General features: G+C 47.3%; 1 protein-coding gene across 3 annotated transcripts in view; it reads right to left on the bottom strand.

The window, feature by feature from the left end:
- LOC119400059 (kinesin-like protein KIF19) overlaps window positions 1–17,484 on the bottom strand; it is a 428,957-nt gene that overhangs the window by 76,412 nt on the left and 335,061 nt on the right. The gene's annotated exons all lie outside the window — the stretch shown is intronic.

Genomic DNA, 17,484 nt, shown 5'->3' with positions numbered 1-17,484 from the left:
AATTATCTGGTTCACGAGTCATCAATGTCCAACAAAAAATGATTTGTGTCTTTAAGATAGGACGGAGTTACTGGAAGGCTACTGTTATATACATCCGTAGCGGGAAGTTGCTCCGTAACAGTGCAATGCCCGAAACACATGGGGCGTCCAGGACAGTTTTCTTTATGTTTGGGCAGCAGTAGAACCTGCCAGGACGGGACTGAGCGGGCGAGAGAGCGTACTGCCTTGTCGCCTAATGATTATCTTTTACGAGATCGTGACGGTATCTTGGACCGCTTTAACACTCTTCAGTGGGCTCAGAGTCTAAGTGCTTATAAAAATCGGATTGTTAAGCTGCCTATGGCTTCGCTTATAAATCCGTTTTTATTCATAAAAAAAACGGCACCACCTTTGTCGGCTGGCTTTATCACGAATCACTGCGTTTAGCCAGTGATGAAATAGCTTTCCTTTCCTCAAATGAAATGTTCGATTTAAACGGTTTTTGCTTTTCGTAGGCTTTAAGCACGTCGCGTTGGACTGCTTCAATTACATGTCTAGATTTAGTCACGTTGGGCCGGAGGGGTCCAACGGTTTATTGGTAACACAACTGGGCTGCATGTCGCTAGTGGACGGACGGTCATGGAAATATTCTCGTAGGCGCTGTTACGTGAAAAATTCTCTAAATCCTTAGCCAATTGAAATCGTCATATCCACCAGTTGCAGGACAAAAAGTGAGGCCCTGTTACAAGACGCGGAGTTCGTCCATGTTTACACTTACATGCGAAAGGTTCACTACGTTGGTGGACGGCAGCGTGCTATTATCTATCTCAGGAAGCGAGTTTGTCGGGACCGCTGTTATTACCTGTTTTGAAACAACGAGCGGTCCACGCCATCACGGAGCAACTTTTTACATTTCTTGTCGTAAATATCACTTAGCTTTTTCACTTTATACCTTTCTAATTCGGCAATTGCATGCATACTGAGGCAGCATTCGCGTACAGTTGTCGTTTCCGTGTTTATAGAGTCCTTTTACAGCATGCTGGTAATGGTTCTGAACAGTACGCGTACGATCCAAAGAGGCTTTTTAATGATGTTCATGCCATTGATCGATATTTTTAGCGGACATATGGCTTGTGGCTGCTTTTACAGAAATACAAAGTCCCCTAGGTGCAACACGAGCCGCTAAATATGCACTGAGGGTTGAAGCATGCAGTTCGTTTCGAATGCGCTTTTCCACAGTTTTTCTCAACTTTAAGAATGCATGGGAGTATTCGCCTTTCTGGCACAAGGCTCACCTAGTCAGTTCGTCACTTTGTTTTTCGGTCTCCGAGTCTTTCGGGGACTGGTCCGCGTAGCGCGTTGCGTTGCTGGTTGGGGCGGTCTAGGTCGTAGTCTGGTTCCTAGTGGACGCTGATCGGGCAGAGGGCCTGGTTGATTGGTTGGCGGGCTGGTTGAGGACACGGCAGCGGAAGCCAGCTGTTGCACGGAAGGATTCAAGTCCGTTGTACCTTGCACGGGAGCAGGCAGGCTAAGGTGGTGGGTCGGTTGGTTCGATGACAGTTGAGTAACTGGCGCAAGCGGCGCTGGTGGTGAACGTCGTGGTGCGGTTGCAATTAGGGCAGGGAATTCACTGAGACTAGGAAAGTTTGGGCCATTGAGCGGCTGGCTTGCTGACTGCCGAGAGCGCATTGGCTCTATCGGCAGGCAACGAAGTGATATATTAGCTACCATTGGAAGTGATACATTAGCTACCTTATTGAAATTAATCTTACAGCTTAATAATTTTGAATTTGATGGCTCCCACTACCTTCAAGTAAGTGGAACATCAATGGGCACTCGCATTGGACCCAATTACGCTAGCCTTTTCATGTCTGTTCTGGAAAATGACTTTTTAAGGAATCGCGCGTTAAAGCCTCTTTATTATAAGCGATTTATAGATGACATCTTTTTGATCTGGCCCCATGGTGAAAATGAACTTTTATCTTTTATAGCTGATTTCAACACTGTTCACCAATCTATTTCGTTTTGGCATGAATACTCTCGTTCTACCGTTAACTTTCTGGACGTCACAGTTTGCATCTCTGACAACAAACTAACCACTAGGCTTTACCGGAAACCTACAGACAGGCACCGTTATCTTCACTTTAAAAGTTCACATGTAAAACATTGGAAAACCAGTATACCGTACAGTCAGGCGCTCCGCTTTAAGAGAATTTGCTCTGAGCAGTCAGACTTTTATGCAAACTGCGCACAACTCCGCGAAGCTTTGATCCAGCAGCAATACCCACCCCGCATTGTTGAGGATGCCGTCAGAAGAGCCGATGCGCTGAATCGCAAGGATTTGTTCAGCGCTAAAAAGCAACCATCCGTTCAGGCACAAAGTAATCTAGTTCTAACACACTCAGCATCGGTGCCAAACGTTTCCTCAATTCTCAAAAAACATTTCAACATACTAGCGCAGAGTGCTCATCTTAAAGTAATCTTTCCATTGCCACCTCGGGTAGTCTTCAGACGGTCTCGCAATCTGCATGACATCCTAACTTCCTCTAAAACAAGGGTTCCCGATAATGTCGGTTGCCGACCTTGCAAAAAACCACGATGCAAGGTTTGCGCGCATATGACGACGTCACACATTGCTAAAAGTACTGCTTCTGATTTCTTCTATAAAATGAAAGGAAATTTTACGTGTGCCACTTACAATTGCATCTATTTGCTCGAATGTTCCGTCTGCAAATTACAGTACATTGGACAAACCGAAACGCCCTTCAGATATCGGTTCAACAACCACAAGTGTCATGCTGCCACCATTCCTAACCTTCCGCTATCAAAACACGTGCACATTCCGGGCCACTCATTTGATAATATTACAGCTACAATCCTTCAATCTGGTTTCCGTTCCCACCACGAAAGAGAGCTTCGAGAATCGTATTTAATCTATAAGTTTAAAGCCGTCACTTGTGGTATGAATGAAAGCGCTGGCAAACTTTCATTTTTACCCATTTAGTTTCCTAAACACTCTTGACTACCCCCGCTAATATTGCCGCTATGCTTTCACGCAGATAGATTAGTTCCCTGTTTGAGCTTTGTCGGATCATGACAAGATGTTACACCCGCGTTTATGTTTATCGATAACTTGCTCGTAGTTGTACCTATGACGTGCTATTGATGTTTGTGCCGGCGACACACGCTTTATGTGGCTTCATCATTTTTTACTCATTGTTAATCATTTCTTGCTCTTTTATTCGTTTTGTCTTGCGCAAGTGCGCACGCGTGTATTCTCGTTTTTTCTTGTCCTATCACGCGCACTGTTTCCCCACGTGCTTTTAACAACCGCTTGTCAGCCATTAACAGCGCTATGATACGTTACAGCGCATTTTATATTGCGGTACCGTCGCATGTTCGCATCACTCCGACGAAGGCCGGTCCCGCGGCCGAAACGTCAGTCCTTTACTGAACAATTTTTCCTACGTGCTTGATTTTTTGAACTTTTACTTCCGGGTCCTTTGTTAGCACTTTATTGTTTATATATATATATATATATATATATATATATATATATATATATATATATATATATAATATATATATATATATATATATATATATTGCATTACCGACACGTTTAAGTCATAAACCTGAGGCGAACAAGCAAGGCGAGCTTGATCTGTTCATTAGTTTGATGAACCGTAATTAGGCTTGACTCGGGAACACAGTGTGGAGGGCAATCTAGTGGGCGTCGAATACTTGGCTCATTGAATCGGTAAGCAGAACTGTAAAGCGAAAAGCGCTTGTTAGTTTTGAAGTCTTCTTCCTCGCTGTTTTCATTCACTCTGTTGTACATTGCTGCTAACATGGGTACCTGTTAAGGGAAAGTCATCAGTAAAGAAAACATGCATGTGTCCATGCCTGGACTTCACTCTTAGTTACTCCCTCTTATTACTCTTTCAACAGCGTGAAGTGGCGTTGCGGCAACAAAGGCAGTGTGTAATCGGCTAATATTCCCTATGAAATTACCTATGCTTTTCAGGAAAGCAGCATACACTAAAGAACGTGTTGAAAGGGTGTCGTTTCGCCTCACAAGAACAGTCCTGATATCGTGCGCGCCTCTCGATTGCATTATCGCCGCGCGCCCGGCACTTCCAGGTCACAAATGGCATGCACGTTATGAGCGTGAGACAGCATTCTTCATAGGAAAGTGGCGAGTGCCGAGAATTGAAGAAAGGAAACGCAAGCCAGCATCAAAGCAGCCGGTTGAAGATCTCTCCGTCGTTGCTATGGCAACGGCGCGCGCGGACGCGCTCGCTTCCGATGTCTGCTTGCCTACCGTTTCGCCGTCTGTTCCGTGCACACCGGTCCCCGCCGCCGGCCTGTGCCTGTCAGTTAGGGGGGGGGGGGGTTGGGTAAAGGGAGGGGGCACTTGCTGAAGGCCTTGACAGTTTGAGAGAAACACCTATTCTTATTATTCTTGTCGGTAAAACACCGCCTCCGTCAAACTTTTGGGAGGGGAGGCGGGCCCTTGGGGCATAGCCCCTAGCTACGGGCCTGGCCTCTGGACTCCTAGGTGGCTCCGGTCGGTCTACGAAACTTCTTCCGAAGTACCACGGCCTGTACCGTGTGCTCTAGCAAGCCTCGTACTTCATATACGCCGTCAAGTCGCTTGAGTCTTATTGTAATCAAGCAATGTCGAGGCATATGGACCTGCTAAAGCCTCACTGTCACTGTGCAGCTGTCCGTAATTAGCCAGGATGGCTCTTTTTCGGTGGGGAAGTAAATGTAATGCATAAGAGCAGCACTACTTGCAGAAGCAGAGAACGCTGCTCCCGTAGAAAAAAGGCGACGATTCAACAATACAAGCTTCGCGTTGGTTCTACTATTACTGGTTACGTTTCTGCGTCGTCTCTAATAGTACAGTACTTCTTTAAAACGCTTCATTATATTACAAATGGCTGCCCTCATGTTTGCCTTGGTTTCGTTTTGTATTGCCTTCTTACGGTTGAGGTTAACTAAAATCTGGGTTCCTTTTCTTCGTTATTAAGTAATGGGTTGCGTGGTAATAAATAATAAACATGAGGAGTTTACTTGCTCCATTTCCAAAAGCGAAACCGAAACTGCAGCAAATATCTTGGTTGCAATGCTCCAGCGAAAAAACAAGCAACTAAATCTTGAGCAGCGTTGCACTAGTAATAATAATTGCTGGAGTTCTACGTGCCCAAACCATAATATGTTTATGAGGCGTGCCGTAGAGGGCTGCGGAAATTTCGACCACTTCAGGTTCGTAACGTGCATCTAAAACCAAGTACACGAGCCTCTAGCATTTTCGCCTTGTTCAAAAATGCTGGAGCCGCCGTCAAACCTGTGCCCTTTGGGTCAGAAGCCGAGCACCGTAACCGCTGTGCCACCACGGCAAACATAAGCAATTCTTAGAGAGACAAAAAAAAAGAAGAAAAAACAGCATTGGGATTCGAACCAAGGCCTCAGCAATTGCGCGCAAACAGCCAGCACGGATGATCAACCCATTCAGCCACAGCGCGCGGCGGCTAGCCCGTGATACGATAGCTATTATAAAGATACTACGGTCAAACTCTCCTTGCAACGCTCCTTGCAAGTGTCCCACCTTCCAAAGAGCAGGAACGGAATGCAAAAGTGAAAACAGCTTCTTTCTGTTTGCAAAAATGCGCTGCAGACCATAATTCGATGTTTCACAGCGCAAGGAGCGAGGACGACATTGGAAAACACACACAGCGCTGATGTTACAACTGACTATATTTTCAAACTTACAGCAATATATATGCGCTCTTCACCATAAAAGAAAAAAGAGTAGAGCAAATGAAGCATACAAAAAATTCCAGAAACAATCGTAGAAGCCCAAGCAATTTCGAAACGTGATAAAAAGTGCACGAGTGCAGCTTCGCTTGCTCTTTCGAGCAACGAAAGTGAATTTCTCGTGATCGTAAAATATATGTGATATCGATGATGGGTTGTTGTTTTCTGCGACTACAACTTTTTGTACACCAGGCCTGCAAGTGTCGCGTGACCAAAATCACGTAACATCGCACATCTACTTATGTGACTAGAATCACGTAACTACTAGCCACGTGACTAAAAATCACGTAAAATCAAGTAATTAGTCTCGCCACTAAAATCCCGTAACGTCACGTAACAATTGACGTGACATGTTGGCGCCAAAAACTTCGGAACAAGCGGGTGGCGTGGGGCAACCTCAGCGTCTGCACTGGACTCTAATAAAGATGTACTTTCTCTCTCACGTGACCAAAATCCCATCACGTAACTAATATAGTGACGCGACATTTCCCCTTCAGAACCACGCAACAAGTGCGTAGTCTGGGGAACCGACCGAAACCTGAGAATAGATTATCCAAGGCTAGCCATATCCTATAATACTATACTAGCAAAACCTCTGCACCTCTAGGAATAGCTTGGTATTACTAGCAAAACTTTAGAAGAAGCTAGGTCGAGCGCTAGCTCCGCTTTCGGTTCCAGCCTTGCGCAACCAGTACATGCTGCGCACATTTTCATTTACAGACGTTTAAAATGGCATCTTATTGCGGTACGTTGAGGTGGGCTGCGAGTGCGTGCGAAAAGCTGCTGAATCACAGGATTTTCGTTTTGTAACTGGGAGCACCAGTTCCTGGACTTCCCGAAACCTTTGATCCACACACGTCATATCACACGGACCTATCCGATGCAGCGCACAGTGCTTTGTGATGTTAAAGGAGAAGGCATGCTGGTTTTTTTCTGTTCACGTAGGGCGATAGATATGACAAGAGATGAATAAAAATCCCAGTTTCACCGCAAGGACGATGCAATGAGTGCGATAGCAACAAATGAAGCAAAGCTGGCAGCTAACTCTTCTAGATCCAGTCTCGCGTAACTCTACAAAATGGTGCTGTAAGAGAACACAGCCACTCCAGGTAGGAAAGGGGATTTCGCACAGTCTCTTCGAGTTGAGAGCGCAGCATATAGAAGGGTATATGAGCCGTCCGCTGATGCTTGTCGAGATAGCGATTTTGATTTCATTTAAGTTAGGGCGAAATCATTGCACTGCTGTTTGAAAAAGAACAAATAATGTTTCCTATTCCTTGATTGGCTTAATTATCTGTTGGTTTCATTAGCAGTGTCTAACAAAAAAAAAAAGAACCCCTCGAAAAATTCCCGTTCGTTCGTTAAGATTACGACAGACACTGGCGTTAGCCCTAAAGTAAAGAGCAACTGCAAAAACGTCCAACTTTGTCATTTAATTACTATGCCTCGCTTGTCTAAGCTTAGTTCGCTTCTGTTGCGTTGCTGAATTGTAGGTACCTGAGAAGATCGCAACGACATCATGAGAAGGGAGAAGTAAGTTTCCAGCACAATACGCGTACAAAAGTTCGAAAGAGCTTTGTTCACCGTAACTTGATCGGGCGTTCTGTTGCTTAGGACGTTTATAAAAGAATAAAGTAAGAATTACAAATGTAGATCTCAACGATGTGATACGCGTGGAGTGTTTAAACATACACTAAAGAAGTTATATAATAAAGAGAAAGAGAAACGGCAGCTCAAGATTACACTCAAGAACCGAAACCGAAATGAAAGTTCTTTTTTGTTTCGGTGGCGACATCCTGCGCGATGCTGTGGAACTAAGTCACGGGCTGAAAAAAAAATGCTGATCCGTCGCCAGGAATCGAACTGACGACGGCGCGGTGATGCCGCACTCTGAAATTGAGCGATTAGCTCGCTCGGCCACGGTGGACGCCTAGTCGCCTGTGGTAAGCAAGGGTTTATCAATTTACCACAAACATTTGAACGACCGCGCTTCAAAAAACGCGTTAGGGAACAATGTTATGCCAATTGCGGCAAGTTGAGAATGGCTTCAAACGAAAGCTGAGTGTCTGGACTACATGTGATTTCCTGACCATTACCATAACTTGCTTAGTTTTACGACAGTGACCGTTTTTGTCTCGAAAAACAGGCCACATTTTTCGCCGTTTCCATAGACTCCCATTGTACAATCTTTAACTGCTCTGGGAACAAAATTGAAGCTTACTGCAACGTGATCGCTGCAGTCCTCTCGCGCGTTTAGGTTCCCAGAAGCGCTCTGTGGTCTGCGTTTTTCAACATTCACCCTCTACACTTAATTATTCGGGAAAAACTCGCCAGTTCCATTGAAAACGCGCTAGCTTCGCGCCGGGGCCGCCAGGGGCGCTGGCTGTGATGTGTCCACAAAAGCTGGATATGCACACGCACACACATTATCGCTTTCCATATTGCGAGCCTGCTTTGGCTTCTCGGCGGAGGCCTTAACTTTGCCGCAAGGGAAGCCAAAGGGTTCATGCCCTCCGGCTCCTACGTTTATCGCATCTACCTCGAATTTTCACTCACGGTCAACGCTGCTTTTTCGCTCACAACCAAAGGCGCCGCCGCTGACGCCGCTGACGCCGCCGACACCGGAATTTCTGCGAAACGAGCTATCTAACGCTTTCGCGTTAAAACATTTTTGAAAAAAAAAGCTATGCTAGCAGCTGGCATAGCAGTAGCACGGCCGCTAAATAAAATAGCTCTCCAGATCCCACGTACCGTGGGAATCGATGTTATGCGAAGCATGCGCGGGATGGTGACTGTGGCGAAATTTTTCACATTGAGCGAAACGTTACGGAATGACGCTAGTGAAATGTAGAAGTGGTATACGCACACCCATCAGTTGAAGAGTTGCATATGTATTATATAACTAGTTGTTTACGGTTGCATAACGATGCCAAAAGCAACATGGGTGTTACCAACACCAGACGCGGTAAGCAGATATGTAGTGCTTATATTCTTCAATACTGGATAGCGCGAATCCGAGCTCGACAAAGAAGGAACACAGATGCACAGGGCAGGCGTTACTCGCACTAAGCTTGATTGAGGAAACATCGTCGGAAACAGCGCGAGCACACGGGACCAGAAAGACAGACAGGACTTTGAGCAAAGTCCTGTCTGTCTTTCTAAGAAGTCCCGTGTGCTCGCGCTGTTTCTGATGATGAAGCCATGCCAACAAGCTCAAGTTGACACCCTCCTAAAGTACATTGATTCAGGAAAGTTGCCCGCGATATATGGTACGCAGCCGAGTGGCACGCGCAGGCGCACTGACGTACGTTAGAGTCACAGTTGCAGTTGTTACAGTTGCGTTGAAGTTATACTTGTCCGTAATGACGGAGAACGCACGCACGTTTCACGAACCCGTGTGCATGTGTGTAAGGGGTTCCTGACAGTTCTTGAGCAAGGTCATCACCGTTATCAGTGAGCACCAGCAGCTGGACCGGAGTTGTTATCGAATCCGTTCGTGATCGCGCGGCTACGAGAAGTCTGAGTGTAGTGAAGTGCGAGGTATAGTATAGATCGTCGAAATCCTGGATGCCTCTTAGGATGAAATGATCTATGATGCCTCCTGACCTGAACGTGGCAGCGAGGTATTTTGATGCCCTGTTCACATCCGAGCCGTCTTTCACCCAGTATAAGGACCACGCGTTGTTGGGTTTCGATAAGTCAATGTTGAAGTCACCGGTAATGATGAGAGACCTGGTTCTCTCGGCAGATTTATTGTAGCGAAGCATTGACCATGTTTTTTTTTTTTTGTAATCCACGTTGTCCATGTTGCGAACCACGTGGACGAGTGGATGGTAGATGAGCGTCTTCCAGGGGTGTTCTGTCTTCAGCTCCCTCTCTTTCCTTGCGTCCGCCGCGATGGTGTAGCGGTTACGGTGCTCGGCTGCTGACATGAAGGTCGCGGGTTTGATCCCGGCCGCGGCGGTCGCATTTCAATGGAGACAAAATGCTAGATGCGCGGGTACTGTGCGATCTCGGTGCGTGTTAAAGAATACCAGATGGTCAAAAATTCCGGAGCCCTTCGCTTTTGCGTCTCTCATATTCATATCGTAATTTTGGGACATAAAACTCCAACAATTATTCTTATCACTTTCCTTACGTGTCAATATGTGTGTTCGCTGTTACCGTGTTGGTTGAGAGACTGTATCACCTGTGGCACATACCCGCATAACATGAACTCTGGTATGCGGGTATGTGCCACACGTGACTGGGAGAAAATGTTTCACGACGCACGTGACAGGTATTTTGCATGATTCATGCCATGACCAGTGAATCGTATTCGTCATACACTGATCCCCTGCTATGCCAATTATGGTATATTACAAGTTATGGAGACGACTAGGAGAGCGCCCAGACGTGTATAGATAGATAGATAGATAGATAGATAGATAGATAGATAGATAGATAGATAGATAGATAGATAGATAGATAGATAGATAGATAGATAGATAGATAGATAGATAGATAGATAGATAGATAGATAGATAGATAGATAGATAGATAGATAGATAGATAGATAGAAAAGGCAAAAGTGCCTGAGGTTCGCTAAGAAATGCTTCGCATTTAAAAAAGGTGTGGACTGGCGAACGCTCTTTTGCGCCGGTGAGAGCTCTAGTTCTTCCTCCCACCGCTGCAGCGCTGCAGCGCTGCAGAACGGTGAACGAAAAGCTCGCACAGGCAGCCAGCTGGCTGCGCGCATTCGTTTTAGTAGTCAGTATAGTCGCCTCCCTTTGACCTGTGATTGCATATCGGCTATTTATGTGCAAGACACGCACGGTGACATACAATTATGGTTTTCTTTACGGTTATTGCAACAACAACACGCGAGCAGATATTGCTCTCGCGAACACACAGGCGCGTGGCACAGCGCCGTTGCCAAAGAGGGATGGATGAATGAATGTAAAACATTATTGAACAATTGTTTTTTTCCCTCTGCTGAAAACAGATGATGTCCACTGCTATTCGTTGATGTTCTCAGTCGTTTGAATACTCTATTACTTGTTAACTGCGTGGCCGACTTTCTCGTTGCGGGTGTTTTTTATAGATGCGCGATTACTTTCTGTTGTTGCGAATTGCGCAATGCGAATTACAATGCATTGCGCAACGAGTGTGTTTTTCAATGCTTCCAACCCATTACAAAGGTCCCCGCCATAATTCTTCATCGTCATCAGCCACAGCTTCAACAACGTGCACATAATGCCTTACAGGTGTTTAGGGTGCCACGGTTCTTCGTAGAATGACGAAAAAAGGCATAGTGGCTGCTTCCTTACTTCACAAAAATTATGATGATTTATAGCGTAGTGCGTTCCTTGCAAGAGCACTCCTATTGTTTACCAAGGAAGCCCATAAGCCCCTATAGTTCATTTCCTCAGGGTCCTCCAATAAAATTTTTTTCCCTCTCTCTCTTTCTCAAATTAACGTATGGTATATAGCGTGGAGAGAGAGTGGCATAACGACCGGGTGGAACACAATGCGAATGACGTAACTAGTGGGTCGTTTAAAGCTTCCAACCCATTACAAAAGGCTCAGTCATAATTCTTCATCGTCATCAACCGTCGCATCAACAAAGTGCGCATAATGTCTTCCGGATGGCACCTCGCTTCTCCACAGAATGAAGAATTATCGCGTAGTTGGTGCTTCCCAACTTCAAAAAAATTATGATTTGTGCCGTAGTGGGTACGTTGCTAGCGTACTTGAATCACGTAGCATCAAGAAAGCTTACAACGGGATCTAGAAATGCCGCTCTTCCAGTGTTCGCTGTGACCGTGCTGTGCTTTCCGCGCAGGCCTGGCGTTTTTTCTTTGTTGACACAATATTAATGAGTACTAACAGACAACTATTGTCTGTTAGTACTTTGTCTGTTAGTGCTCATTGTCTATTACTCCCATTGTACAATTGTTAGTACAATTATCTGTTAGTACTCATTAACACCTGTCCTTTATGTTCCTCATATAGTCACGTTACGCTACACCAGCTTTGGTGTATGTCAAGAGAGCGAAGCGGCCGCGAGCGCACAGTGAGTGAGGCATATAACTCATGCCCTACATGACATGTATAAGATGATTTTTATGCTACCACCTGTCATTTACGTTCGTCATACAGTCGCGTCTCGCAATAGTCGTTTTCGTGTATCTCAAGCTAGCAAAGTGGCTGGGAGCGCATCATGTGTGTTGCATGTAAATCATGGCCTACATGACATGCGTGTCATGATTGTCATGTTACCACCTGTCATTTATCTTTTTAATGCAGTCACGTCATGCGATACCAAATTTGGTACATGTGAAGCGAGCGAAACGGCCGTAAGCTCACCATGAACATCGCAGGTTTGTCATGGCATATATAACATGCATGTCATGATCTTCATGTTACCACCTCTCCTGTATGTTCGTCATCCAAAATCTTTTATTGCGATAGCAATTTCACTGACACTGTCGGCTGATTTTTGCCGTCACCGTCATGTCCCGGATATATATATATATATATATATATATGGGAACATGGGAGGGGCCTTTGCCCTGCAGTGGGCAAAAGGATGATTATGATGATGATATTGTCACGCAAAGGTCAAGAAGCACACTTTAATTAATAGCTTAAACTGGGCGAACTTGTGCCCTATAAACAAACAAGTTAGATAAAACAATGGCTAAGTCTATCCTGCAGGAACGCCTTCCTCTTGTTCACCAGAGTTCGGCACCTCTTCTTCTTTTCTTGTCCCGTGCAGTTCGCACGTGCCTGAGTTGTCAGCGGTGATCCTGGCATGCTCCATCGACGCTTTGCTTCCTCTGTTTCCCACGCACGCCGTAGACAACGTGGAGGGCGTAGCAACTGCTGGGGCGCGTAATTTGAATGTATCTTGCGTCATTATTCCCCTTCCGAGAATGCATCGTCCCGATGCTTGTTTTGGTTGCAGGCTGGTATTTAAAGTAACTGCCGGTAGAAACAGGCATCAACCGGCAGTGGTGCTTGATATATTATTGCCTTTCGTAGTATGGCTTCATTCGGACGACGTGCACAGTTTCTGTGCGATGCCGCCGTCTCGCTGATGTTACTTGCTCTTCTGGGACAACTTCATAGTTCAATGGACCAAGCTGGCGAAGTACCTTGTAAGGACCAAAATAACGCCGAAGTAGCTTTTCGGAGAGCCCACGTACGCGTACGGGTGTCCACACCCATACTTTATCTCCAGGAGCGTACTTGACGTCTCTTCGTCGCAAATTATACCGATTGGCATCGTCTTTTTGTTGCTGCCGAATGCGATGTCGCGCAAGCTGCCTGGCTTCTTCAGCTCTTTGCGTGAAGTCGCTGGTACTATCGTCGTGATCGGAGTTGTCATCGACCGGTAGCATTGCATCCAGAGGGGTGGTAACAGTTCTGCCAAACACAAGTTGAAAAGGTGTCATTCGCGTCGTCTCTTGCACAGCGGTATTGTATGCGAATGTTGCGTACGGTAATATTTTGTCCCATGTTCGGTGCTCTACGTCCACGTACATCGACAGCATGTCAGTTAACGTTCTATTCAGCCGCTCTGTCAGTCCATTCGCTTGGGGATGATACGCTGTTGTTTTTCTATGGCAGGTGTGCGTCAATTTCATAATGGAATTTGTCAACTCAGCTGTAAACGCTGTTCCTCGGTCCGTGATCAGCACTGTAGGAGCGCCATGCCGCAGTACGATGTTGGTCACAAAGAATTCGGCTACTTCGACGGCCGTTCCCCGAACAAGAGACGCTGTCTCAGCATATCGCGTTAAATAGTCCGTTGCAACGATGATCCATCGCTTCCCTGACAACGAAGTGGGAAATGGGCCAAGTAAGTCCATTCCCACTTGTGCGAAAGGGGCTTCTGGTGGCTCTATAGGTTGGAGGAGACCTGCTGGCTTCAGTGGTGGTGTTTTACGTCTTTGGCAATCCCGGCAAGTTCTTACGTAGTGCTGCACAGAATTTTGTAACTTTGGCCAGTAATATTTCGTGCGAATACGTGCCAACGTTCTGCTCACTCCTAAGTGTCCTGCTGACGGGTCATCGTGGCATGCTTCCAAGATCTCGGATCGTAACGCTGTAGGAACGACAAGCAGGAATGTCTCTGTACTATGTTCGAAATTTCTCTTATACAAGACGTCATTTCGGAGGACGAACGTCGACAAGCCACGGGAAAAGCACGAGGAATATTGACGGGCTGTCCCTCTAAGTACTTGATAAGGAGCACTAATTCAGGGTCAGATTTCTGGTGCTGTGCCATTTGCGACGAAGTCACGGCTCCCAAAAAAGGAATGTCTAGTCCACTTTCCGTGGAGGCGGCTTCCGTGCATTCAACTGGTGCACGTGACAAACAGTCAGCATCACTATGCTTGCGACCGGACTTGTAGACAACCGTTATGTCGTATTCCTGCAATCGCAGGCTCCATCTCGCAAGACGTCCTGACGGATCTTTAAGATTTGCCAGCCAGCAGAGTGAACGGTGGTCACTGATGGCTCGGAAAGGTCTGCCGTATAAGTATGGCCGAAACTTACTGATGGCCCAAACCACCGCGAGACATTCTTTTTCTGTCGTCGAGTAGTTGATCTCGGCCTTCGAAAGTGTACGACTAGCGTACGCAATGACCCGCTCTACACCATTCTGCCACTGAATGAGCACGGCCCCGAGACCTAAGTTGCTTGCGTCTGTGTGAATATCAGTCTTGGCTTTCTCGTCAAAATGTGCGAGGACTGGGTGGCTCTGAAGGCGCTGTCGCAGTTCGTTGAAGGCATCCTGCTGTTCCTTCAGCCAAATGAAACGCGCGTCGTCCTTTGTCAGCCGCGTTAGTGGTTCGGCAGTCTTCGAAAAATTTTTGACAAAGCGACGGTAATAAGCGCAAAGTCCCGGGAACCGTCTAACCGCTTTTTTGTCCGTTGGTTGTGGAAATTTTTCTACTGCCGCTGTCTTCTCAGGGTCCGGACGAATGCCTTCAGCACTGACGACATGGCCAAGAAAGAGGAGCTCTTGGAAACCGAAGTGACATTTCTGTGGCTTTATCGTCAGATCTGCCGTACTAATGGCTTTCAGCACAGATCGCAGTCGTTCTACATGCTGCTCAAAGGTAGCAGAAAAAACCACAACATCGTCAAGATAAACGAGACAGGACTGCCACTTTAGTCCGGAGAGCACACTGTCCATCATCCGCTGAAACGTTGCGGGAGCTGAACAAAGGCCGAATGGAAGTACCTTGAATTTGTATAGCCCGTCCGGTGTCACGAATGCAGTCTTCTCGCGATCTCGTTCGTCCACTTCGATCTGCCAGTATCCGCTTTTTAGGTCTAGGGAAGAAAAGAACTTCGCATCTCTTAGTCTATCCAGAGTATCATCAATTCTCGGAAGAGGATAAACATCTCGCTTAGTGATGGAGTTCAGCTTTCGGTAGTCAATACAGAAGCGTAGGGACTGGTCTTTTTTCTTTACAAGTACCACCGGCGACGCCCACGGACTGGCGGATGGCTGAATTACGTCGTCTCTGAGCATTTCCTCGACCTGATTTCCGATAGCTTCTCTTTCTTTTTGTGACACCCTGTAGGGGCGCTGGTAGATAGGTCTGACTGACTCGTCGACAATGATGCGATGTTTGGTAATAGGCGTTCGTCGGACTTTGGATGACATTGAAAGCATGCGACGAATTCTCTCACGAGGTCCTCTATTTGTTCTTTCTGGCTTGGCAATAGTCGCTGGTCGATGTCAATGGACTCGAGTACAGAATCCACGTCTTGGGAATCAGGTGGTGACGTCTCAGAGGCGCTCAGGTCCGCAACTTGGACGAAGTCATGGATGCTTGCAATGACGGTTCCCTTTGCTAGGTGCTGTACCTCATTTCCAAAGTTTGTGAGCAAGACGTTAGCACATCCGTCACGAAGCTGGACAAGGCCTCTTGCCATGCAGATTCCCTTTTTGAGTATGAGTCCAGTGTTGCTGTCGGCGAGCCCTTTATGATCACTGAACGCATTGCTCCTTACTGTAACAGCTATGCTGGACCTCGGAGGTACCACCACGTCGTCGTCCGCAATGCAAAGATCATTCACTTTTTCTTCTGTGTCAAACGTTGCAATCGCGTGCCTCGTAGAAAATGAGACGCATGATTCCGGCAAGTTAATTACAGCGCCGTTAGCCTTCAGGAAGTCCATACCAATAATTAAGTCTCTAGAGCATTCCGGAAGCACCACGAAACTTGCGACGTATGTAAAGCCCCTTATTCCTATTCTAGCCGTACACATTCCCGTCGGGTCGATGAGGTGTCCCCCTGCGGTGCGAACTTGCGGTCTATTCCAAGGAGTCAGTACCTTGTTCAGTGTCCTGGCAAGGTCGCCACTGATTACTGAGTAATCCGCACCTGTATCCACTAGTGCGTTCACTTCGCAGCCGTCGACGAATACACGCAAGTCGGAAGCGACGTCGCGATCACTGCAGCGGCTTCTTAGTCCGTCGTCGTCGTTCGGAGTCAGCGATGGAGGTTCTTCTGTTTCAGCGTCGGCAGCGGCCTTACCTCCACAGGTCGCTGACTCTAGTTTTCCCGACGCGGACTCTGTGAACGGCGCCTTGGAGTGGGAGAGGCTGATGATCGACTGGGGCTCGGCGACCGATATCTCAATGGCGCTGTGGAGCGAGGCTGATGTTGCTGAAGGTCATGTGGGCCCTGACGAGTTGACAGGTATTGCTCAATTTCGAAAGGACGCTCACCGTTTCGAGGCCGAGGTGCATTCACTGCGAAACCACGAAGCCCCGCCTGGCGATATTGGCACATTCGATAGAGGTGGCCGGCCTCTCCACAGTGGTAGCAGAGAGGTACTCTGTCAGGAGTGCGCCATATATCTGTCTTCCTTGGTCTCCTATCCGGTGGCGGGGGCGTGCTCGATGACGCAGTGCTGTACACCGAAGTGGCTGCGATGTCCATACGGGCGGGAGGCCCTTGCAGTAGAGCGTCGGCATATGAGGATCTCTGCGGTCGCTGCGGTGGCGCTTCTGTCTGGGCGTATTGCTGAGGTCCCCGAATGGGTTGGGGATCCCGAACGGCCATTCTCACTTCCTCGCGCACCACGTCGGCCAGTGACGACACAGCTGGAGCGCTATGGTCCAACCGCTGCCTCTGGAGCTCCTCTCGCACTACAGATCGCACCAGTTCACGCAAGAACTCCACGCTGTTTCCAAATACAGCCGGCACTGAGTCTATGGAGGCAATGCCCAGATCCCGGTTGTACATCCTCGCTCGTTGCTGAAGCGTTCTTTCCATTGTGGCTGCCTCAGAGCGGAACTCAGCGACGGTAGACGGTGGACTCCGAACCAAACCAGCAAACAGTTCCTGTTTCACCACCTCGCATTAGATGGCGAAGCTTTTTGTCCTCGCTCATGTTCGGATCTGCTCGGCGGAAGAGACGGGACATGGTCCTCTACATACATGGCCACACTTTCATTATTCCGCTGGTTTCTTGCTTGTAGAGGCAGCTTCGGCTCTCTCCCTGCGATCAGTACTCGGGTAGGTGGCAAGCAGCTCCCGTCGGAAGTAATCCCAGACAAGATGCAGCCTCGTGGTTTTCAAACCACGTTCGTGCAGAGTCTTCAGCGCAAAGTAAACACGTCGTAGCTTGCGATCCACACATCCCAGCCGTTGACCTTCGCGACGCGCT

Source organism: Rhipicephalus sanguineus, chromosome 7 (assembly GCF_013339695.2).
Source record: "Rhipicephalus sanguineus isolate Rsan-2018 chromosome 7, BIME_Rsan_1.4, whole genome shotgun sequence".
NCBI lineage: Eukaryota > Metazoa > Arthropoda > Arachnida > Ixodida > Ixodidae > Rhipicephalus > Rhipicephalus sanguineus.
The sequence above is the reverse complement of the archived record's forward strand: the minus strand, read 5'-3'. Positions and strand labels throughout refer to the sequence as shown.